This window comes from Dryobates pubescens, chromosome Z (genome assembly GCF_014839835.1).
Source record: "Dryobates pubescens isolate bDryPub1 chromosome Z, bDryPub1.pri, whole genome shotgun sequence".
Lineage (NCBI taxonomy): Eukaryota > Metazoa > Chordata > Aves > Piciformes > Picidae > Dryobates > Dryobates pubescens.
In genome coordinates, this window is record NC_071657.1 from 121,804,619 (window position 1) to 121,812,426 (window position 7,808).

A 7,808-nucleotide genomic window follows, 5' to 3' on the forward strand; every position below is an offset into this window, starting at 1 on the left:
TGTTAAAAACTCACCAGCAGTGTAGATATTCTGACTGGTTTGATCTAATTTATTTGAAATCACTGGGAATCTGTCTATTTGTTTCAGTGACTGTTATTTTAGTTAATACTTGGCAGTAGTTGAGAAAAGGAAGACTGAGAAGCAGCACACAAAGTGCCAGCCCTCAGAGAGAGGTGTAGTGGTTACAGTCATATTGTAGAACTTGCTGGGCTTTATCTATTGATCAGTTAAATCAGTGTGCATCCATACAGGCACACCAGATTTTAAAGAATCATCCTTATTAGTTTCAAAAGAAAGTGATAAAGAAAAATATTTGAGTCCAATGTTCATCCTCTTAAGAGCAGCCTCTTGTATTATCTGTTCTTAGTCCGCTCCTCACTTCCCTGTGCACCTGCCTCAGCTGACAAGCCAGCGCCTGAGCTGTTATCAGTGGGACAGCCTGTGTTATTCTAAAGCTAATAAATGGGTCGTCGCTAACATAAAAAGGAGAAACAGATGTTTCCTTTCCATTTTGACCATGCTGATGCCATGTTATTTTAGGTTAGCTGTATGAGACAACTACACTGCAGCAGGGCTTTGATAATCCTCAGATACTCCCTTCACTGTGCTTGCAATGATGTGTATGAACTATGAACCACTTCTCAGAGGCTTGAAGCAGGTGCAGGAACTGATGAAAAAGAATCTGTGACATTCTTATTTATCATCCTAGGGTTTAAATAATGTTTCCTCACTTCTCTATCCTGTCCAAAAGGAGCTGGACCTTTACACTCTCTAAGGCATCTGGCATAAGTATGATTGTGTGGCACACTTTAGGTAGCTGACGGCACTGGAAAAAACAATTCAAGTGTGTAAAGGAGAGTCTGTCAGGGTGATCTATTTACCAAGAGAAGTGGAACACACCAGGGAGAATATTGGCACATGCTTTTCAGCCCTGATGTGTTTTGAGATAGGGAGCTGATGAGCAAACACTGTCACTTGTCCAAGGATACAAACACACAGTTAGTAAAACTAATTGCAGGGCTATATTTAAGTTAAACTTTCAAACATAAAGATAAGGAATGAAAACACAGGGCAATTTATACTTGTATGCCTTAGCAGTAGCTCATGCCCAGCACACTAAGGGGCCCAGTTCAGTCCAATGGGTTTGATTGCGACTTGTGTTCAGAGACTATGAATTTATCATAACTACAGGTAGCAAAACAAAGTCAAAAGAACAGATTCACCTAGGTACTCCTACGTAATTTCAGTAAATTGAAGGTACTTAAATGTCTTTGTAAATCCAAATCTAACCACCTTTTTTTATCCTGCAGAATCAAACCTGGGTTTACTGGCCATTCCAGCAGGACAACATTATACTATATGACACCATAGCTATATGGTACCATCAGCGGAGCTGCTCTTTGTCCTCTGCTGCAGTAATTCACACCTTTGGGAGCAGATATAAAATGCAAACGTCATTGTGAGACTCCAGAGACTTCTGACTTAGTGGGGCTTACTCATGAGTAAATGATTTCACAAGGAGCAAGACAGTGGAAGGGAATTAATTTAATGCTAAAGAACACGCAAGACAAAGATCTCTAGACTTGAGCTTAACAGTGGTGGGTATCAGGTATGCTCCCGCTGTAGTGCTCTGCTATGTGGACTGACAGTAGCTTAGTCTGAGTCTCCCTGGAGGGTGATATATAAAAAAGAGCCTTTGATGACTCCACCCAACCCAACTTCCTTACAGTGATCCAAAAGTAAAATATCAGTGAAACAGCCTGCTGGGGTAATGTGTAACTGTAATTCTTGCAGACCCTTGTTTACTGGAAGGCAGCCTGGCTGCAAATGCCAGGGGCAGCTCAGGGAAGGGATTGTGCCTGAGGCACATTTCCTTGTGACTACTTTGTCCCTTCAAGTCACGCTGACATAATCCATTTTTTACTGTCTTTCCTGCACTCAAAAAGCACAAGGTGGGCATGAACAGATGACAGTGACTGAGGGATTGGGGTCTGGAGGAAGCATGCCTGAGATGGTTGCTTTGTCTCTCTGGAAACCAGTTTAAATATCATAATTGCTACTTAGATTTGTAGGCTTGGAAGATTTGATCATCACTGTGTTTTATAGCTATTTATTAATTATCTAGCCATTTATTAACTAAGCCTGTAGATTCTGCAAGCTGAATAAGTACCTTCTGTTTGTTTCTGTGACAGTCAACAATGGCACTAGAAGAAATTTCAGCCTGTGGCTGAAGGTTGCAAATGTCCCTTGCAAAGCCAGAAATAAAAGTTCGTAGTAAGAAATCTTAATCTCTAATCACTAAGCTACCCTGGGCCGTTCTCCATTTGTGTAAAAACCAGACCATAACTGAAGGTGTTTCCACTCATTGCACTGTGGACCACAGATGATTTCTTTCCTCTATGTATTGACTGAGCAAAGGGAAGTCTGTTGTTTACTTTGAGGGATTTTCCTCCTTTATTTGTCTTTCTGGTTGTAAATGAACACCATGACTGAGCAATTTCAGAATTGCTCTGGTGCAGGCATCAATGTGGATTGCCAGAATGGATGGGGTTAGTGCATCTGCAGTCTGGATTACCGTGGTTCTGTGTCCCTGTTGTGCAAGCCCCAGAGCCTTGGTGACCACTAGGGAAGCTGGTACACGAAGTTCAGAAATCCAGAAAAAATTGATCACTAAAAAGCAAAAAGATTACTTTACAAACAGATTAGCTCTTCAACCCATCTGCTATGCAGTAATATGAGTGGTAGTGGCTGCAAAAGGACGAGGTCAGAGACCAAGGAGGAGGATGGGCTTGCAGCAGCCGAGATTTACATTAGTTTAAACTGAGGAGGCACTGCACTCTCTGGAAAGCAGCAGGGAAACTGGGAGGAGATGATACATCACCACTCCCCACTGTAGCCTTGCCTCCCTTCTTAGTGGTGTTGAAATATGTTAAATTCTTGAATGAGCATCTCTGGATGTACAAAACCATGATTTTATGCTCATGTCCTTAAGATAGGAACACACACCACAGAGGCAAAGGCTTTCCAGCACATGATGTAGTGAACTCTTCTAGTATATCTTATTGTCAACTCCTTCAGGCAAAGCACAGTGACAACCCCAAACCCAATATCATGTACATGCCACTTTGGCACAGTAGATTTGTTTGTATAACTGGAAAGGAATCTGATGATATTCAGAAGTTGTCTATTTACCAAGTGAGGAATTTGCTGTGTATTATCTTCATATGTTCACTGATACTGCACATTTAGTTGTCTTAAAATGGTCTGATAAGTATAAGACATCCTTTTCAGTACATTTAAAATGTATTTCACATGCCTTTATTCTGGCTGCAAACATGTTGCATTTGTCTTGTAGTAATATCACCCTAATTATGGTATTTCCAGGATTATTTTTGGACTGTTAAAATGTTTCCAGAAGTCTCTTTTCAGTCTGACTCTGTGATGTGGGTACAGTTTTTTCCCCTTCAGTTTGCTGTTTGTGTTTACAAAGGTTGTATCAGCCAGATAATTTGATATAGAAAATCTGCCTATTTAAAAGCACAGGGACAAACACTGCCTCCAGCTATGTGTGCACCTGGTGAGCAGGGGGAGGGTGTGACTGTACTAGCACACATGTGAGCACACGTGGACAAACACAGTTCTGACCTAGCCTACTTTTGAAGGACATAAGCTTCACTAGTGATAATCAGATACCTAAAGGCAAGCACATACCTAAGTGTCATGATGCCAAATGTGATGAGCATTTGCAGCCCAGATTCTGCAGTTGTGGTCCTCGTCACTACGCAGCTCTGCTGTGTGCCATTTGCACAAGTATTACCATTGGTGAGCTCCTGCAGGTTGAAAGAGAAATATCACCTTCAGATTTCTCCTTTGTCTGAAAGCATCTCAGGATGCTACTGCCTAGGGTAATGCTGTTTGTAAGCACTATCTCAGAGGATTTTCTGCGTGCATACCTGCATTTATAGCACCTTGCCTTAATACTTTTTCAAACATGTGAGACACAGGAAAGAGCTTTAAAACCAAAAATTATCATTGTACAACTTTCATAAAATGCGAGGGGAATACAAGGAAAAACAGATTGTGTGTTGACTTGTATTTTCTTGGCGTAATGTTGACCAGACATCAAGAGGAGAGAAAGGAAAGCCATTGCAGAACATGTTTGATAATGAAATCAATTCCATACATAAGCATTTGCAGACTTGTGAACTTGCATTTTAGCTCTCTCTAACTACCAAAGTGTAGGTCTCTGGCAAAGACTCAGACTGATGTAGTTTATAGTGGGAATTTGTCTGGCACGCTTAGTACTGGAGAACTCTGTCTAGGTTTCATCGTCATGTTTTCACCACCTCTAGGGACACAGAATTATTTGTTGATTTGGAAAACCTGATTCTTTATGCATATCTGAATGTATCAAATTTGTCTTCTATAGGGCCATGAAAAACACAGGTCTAAAAACTCATAGTGACTTTTTACTTAATCTCATCAAATATGAGCCATTTCCCAGATGTGGCTTAGAATGTGTTACATTTTATGTACAATGTCTTTTCTGATACATTTTTAAAGACAAATAAATGTATTCTGTGACCAAGCCAATATATTGTAAGTCAGGCCTGGGTTTGGTTCATTATCATTAAAAAGTCTGCATTTTAAAGTTAACTTTAGAATAACATTGTTGATTCTACAGTGATGTAAGTACGTGGTATTTGCCAAAAAGCTGTATTTCATAAGGCTGGTTTAGGATACAGCCCAGCTCATATGAATCTTAATAGGAGATTACTCCTTTCAATAACTTCCGTAATTTAATTAGACACATGTGCTGATTATGAACCTAATACTGTGGAGAATGAAGTCAATGTTAAAATCCCATTATTTTAAATTAGGCATGAGCACAACTGTGATGTGTAGCCAGGAAATATTTGTGCCCTTAACAATACATCTGTACTGATAGCAATTGGTTTCTTCATCAGAAAAAAAAAAAAGGAAAAGAAAAAGTACAAATCAGAGTGTCTTTGTACTGTTATTAAAATGTTACCATTTATATTCCTTTGGGAGTTAGTAACACTGCTGTGTAACATCCCAAGAGAAGGTATGCTTAATACACCAGCAAGAGCTCAGGTAAGTTTAAAGTTTTACTGAGTTTGGGAACATTTTCAAATAAAATGAAACAAGAAGTTTCTAGGTAATACTGAGCCAAACCAAAAGTGATTACTTCAGAATTGTAATTTTATGTTTCATTTTCCTCTCTCTGCTGAGAGAATTTAACAAAGGAAAATTCAAAGTTAAAATGTGAGTTTTATAAGAACACCTTCTTGATTTCAGTGACTTTCATGGATTTAATTTTATCTCTAAGAAGGAACAAAAGCACCCCACCAAGAAATGGGCAGCAGGAAAGAGATGACCAGTGGAACAAACCCCATCCAGCTCAGGAAATTTAGCTGTATAATGAGTACATCAGAAGACAGGATCTGCAAGGTGACACTTTTTTTTCTAAATTAAATATCAGTACTTACCCTGCCTGCCTGCCCAGCTTGCTGTGAAAGGCCAAGGAAGGCTCAGGCATGGTGAGCTGCTCTTCACCTGGCATGGCAGTAGCTGTGTGCCTGTGCTAGTCCCTCATAGATATGGTGACTGTGTCTGCCCTCGGTTTGGCAGGGGTGTTTTTAATAGCATACTCATTATACAGAAATATTTTCATTTGACAGACAATTTAAATGATCCTATAAAAGCAGCAATTACCATCAGGACAAATCCAGCTCTGATTGACTCCCACGTTAGCTCCCAAAGTTTAGCTTCTAACTGAGAGACAAGAAAGATTTTACCCTTTCTTTCTTCCATACACTGTTATAACTTTCATACACCCCTTAGAACTGTTTTCCATCTCAAACTCCTGCTGCCTTAATCCTCCCAAAAAAACTCTGCTGAGAAGTGCTGTTAGATTCAGTTGACTGATGAGGCATTGAGGAACAGAGGACACTACTGTTGTCTAAGGTACAACAGGAAGGAAACCTCTAGAGAAGCAGATGGAGAAAGGCAGTTCTAATACAGAATTACCTTTCCAAAGGTCTGAAAAACCTAGAGGAAATATTTATTTTATTTTATTTTATTTTTAGTATCTAAATGGGTCAGGGAGGTATGCTTCATGTAAAAATGGAATTAAAAAGACATCTTAGTAATTGGGACCTAGAGTTACGAAGCTAATTCCGAGAATACTCATTTTGCCAATGCTGTGTTGTTAATCTATACAACAGTAATTTAGTTGCTAGACAGATGTTCACATAACTGCTTGCTTGTGAAATCCAGGGGGCTTTGTCCACAATGATTTCTTGAGAAACAGGAAAGAGATTACAGTTATTTGGACCACCTGCCTTGAGCATACTGGTCACCAGATGAAGGAGATCATCTTGGTTACCTTGGTCAAGTCAGCTTGTGAGCTCAGTCAAAGCATCCAGGTCAGCTGTAGCATCCGTGTCAATTCAACCCATCCTCTCAGTCCCCTGATAAATAAAGGATTTGTTCTGTGAAACTCTCAGAAGTTACATTGAAGGACAAGTAGAAAGATTGGCAATTTATTGTTGGTTTTCATTTTCCTTTGAAAGTGCTAGCCTGGACAAATCTTTTACATCTTAAAGTAGTTTTTGATGCTTTTGTCTGAGCTAAAATGTACTGCAAATATTTTGCTGACATGGTAGTGCTCTTTAATGACAGTAATGATGTCATAATTGTTAACATTATCTTAGAAGGCTTCAATGTGTCTCATTGCACACGTCCTATTGGCATTAATCAAGCAATAGGCCTAATCTCCACCTAAACATGTCAGGGGAGTGCCCAGGGTGTAAGTGTGGCTGGAGATAAAAAGGAAAGGCTGCTCCTTTCTAGGAAGGAAAGGAAGGTACCCAGCCCCATCTCCCTGCTGTGGGGTGGCTTTTGTATTAGGTGTGGCCTTTGTGTTAGGGTAGGTTGGTTTCTGCTTCCAGCCTCTTGCCTCACCTGGGCAAGACTCAGCTCATGTGTCTTTTGAAATGCTCAGGGTGTGAATCTCGTCAATCTCATCTCCTTTTATGGTAAACAGCAGCACAGAGAAAAACATCTGAGAATGTATCTCAGTGTATCTAAAATCTGAATGGCTTTATTTTTCTTCATATACTACATTCAAGATGCAGGACTCTTGATGCTTCCTATCTGGATCTCAGTTATAGACAGGTAGTCAGACAGGAAAAGCCCAGCTTTTTTGTTTGTTTGTGGTTGTTTGTTTGTTTCAGATTAATGATGCAGCAAAACATAAAGGGGTAATTTCACTAATTGTGATAAATAAGTTTCATTAAAGTTGGATGATGAGATACTCTTGGACTACCAATCTACCTCTGTGACTGTTTTGGAAATAGTTCATAAATGGACAGGAACAGATGGCAAAAAAAATTTGGCTCACGGACCACCTTGTTTCTAGTTGGCTGTTCACAGTTTCAGTAGTCTGAACAGCATTTACTTCGCATGAAACAGGTTGCTATATTTAAAATTAAGAGTTTCCAGTGCAGGATTTCCTAATCAAACCTTGATGCATTTTTCACTAGATAGAGTGTAGACCTTATGTGCCTCTTTTCTGGATGGGAATCAACCACTGTGCCTTTTGAAGGGATTCAGATACCCCTGCTCAGTTTTATTGCTGAGCACCATTGCTCTGACTACCTACAGATGAGCTTGAAAAGTTACAGCTTACTCAGACAGAGCCTGCGACTTAGACTGGGTGTGAGCATCTGGGGGTAGGTCTGAGGGGGCAGTTTGCCCCAGGACACTTGCAGCAGCACACAGTT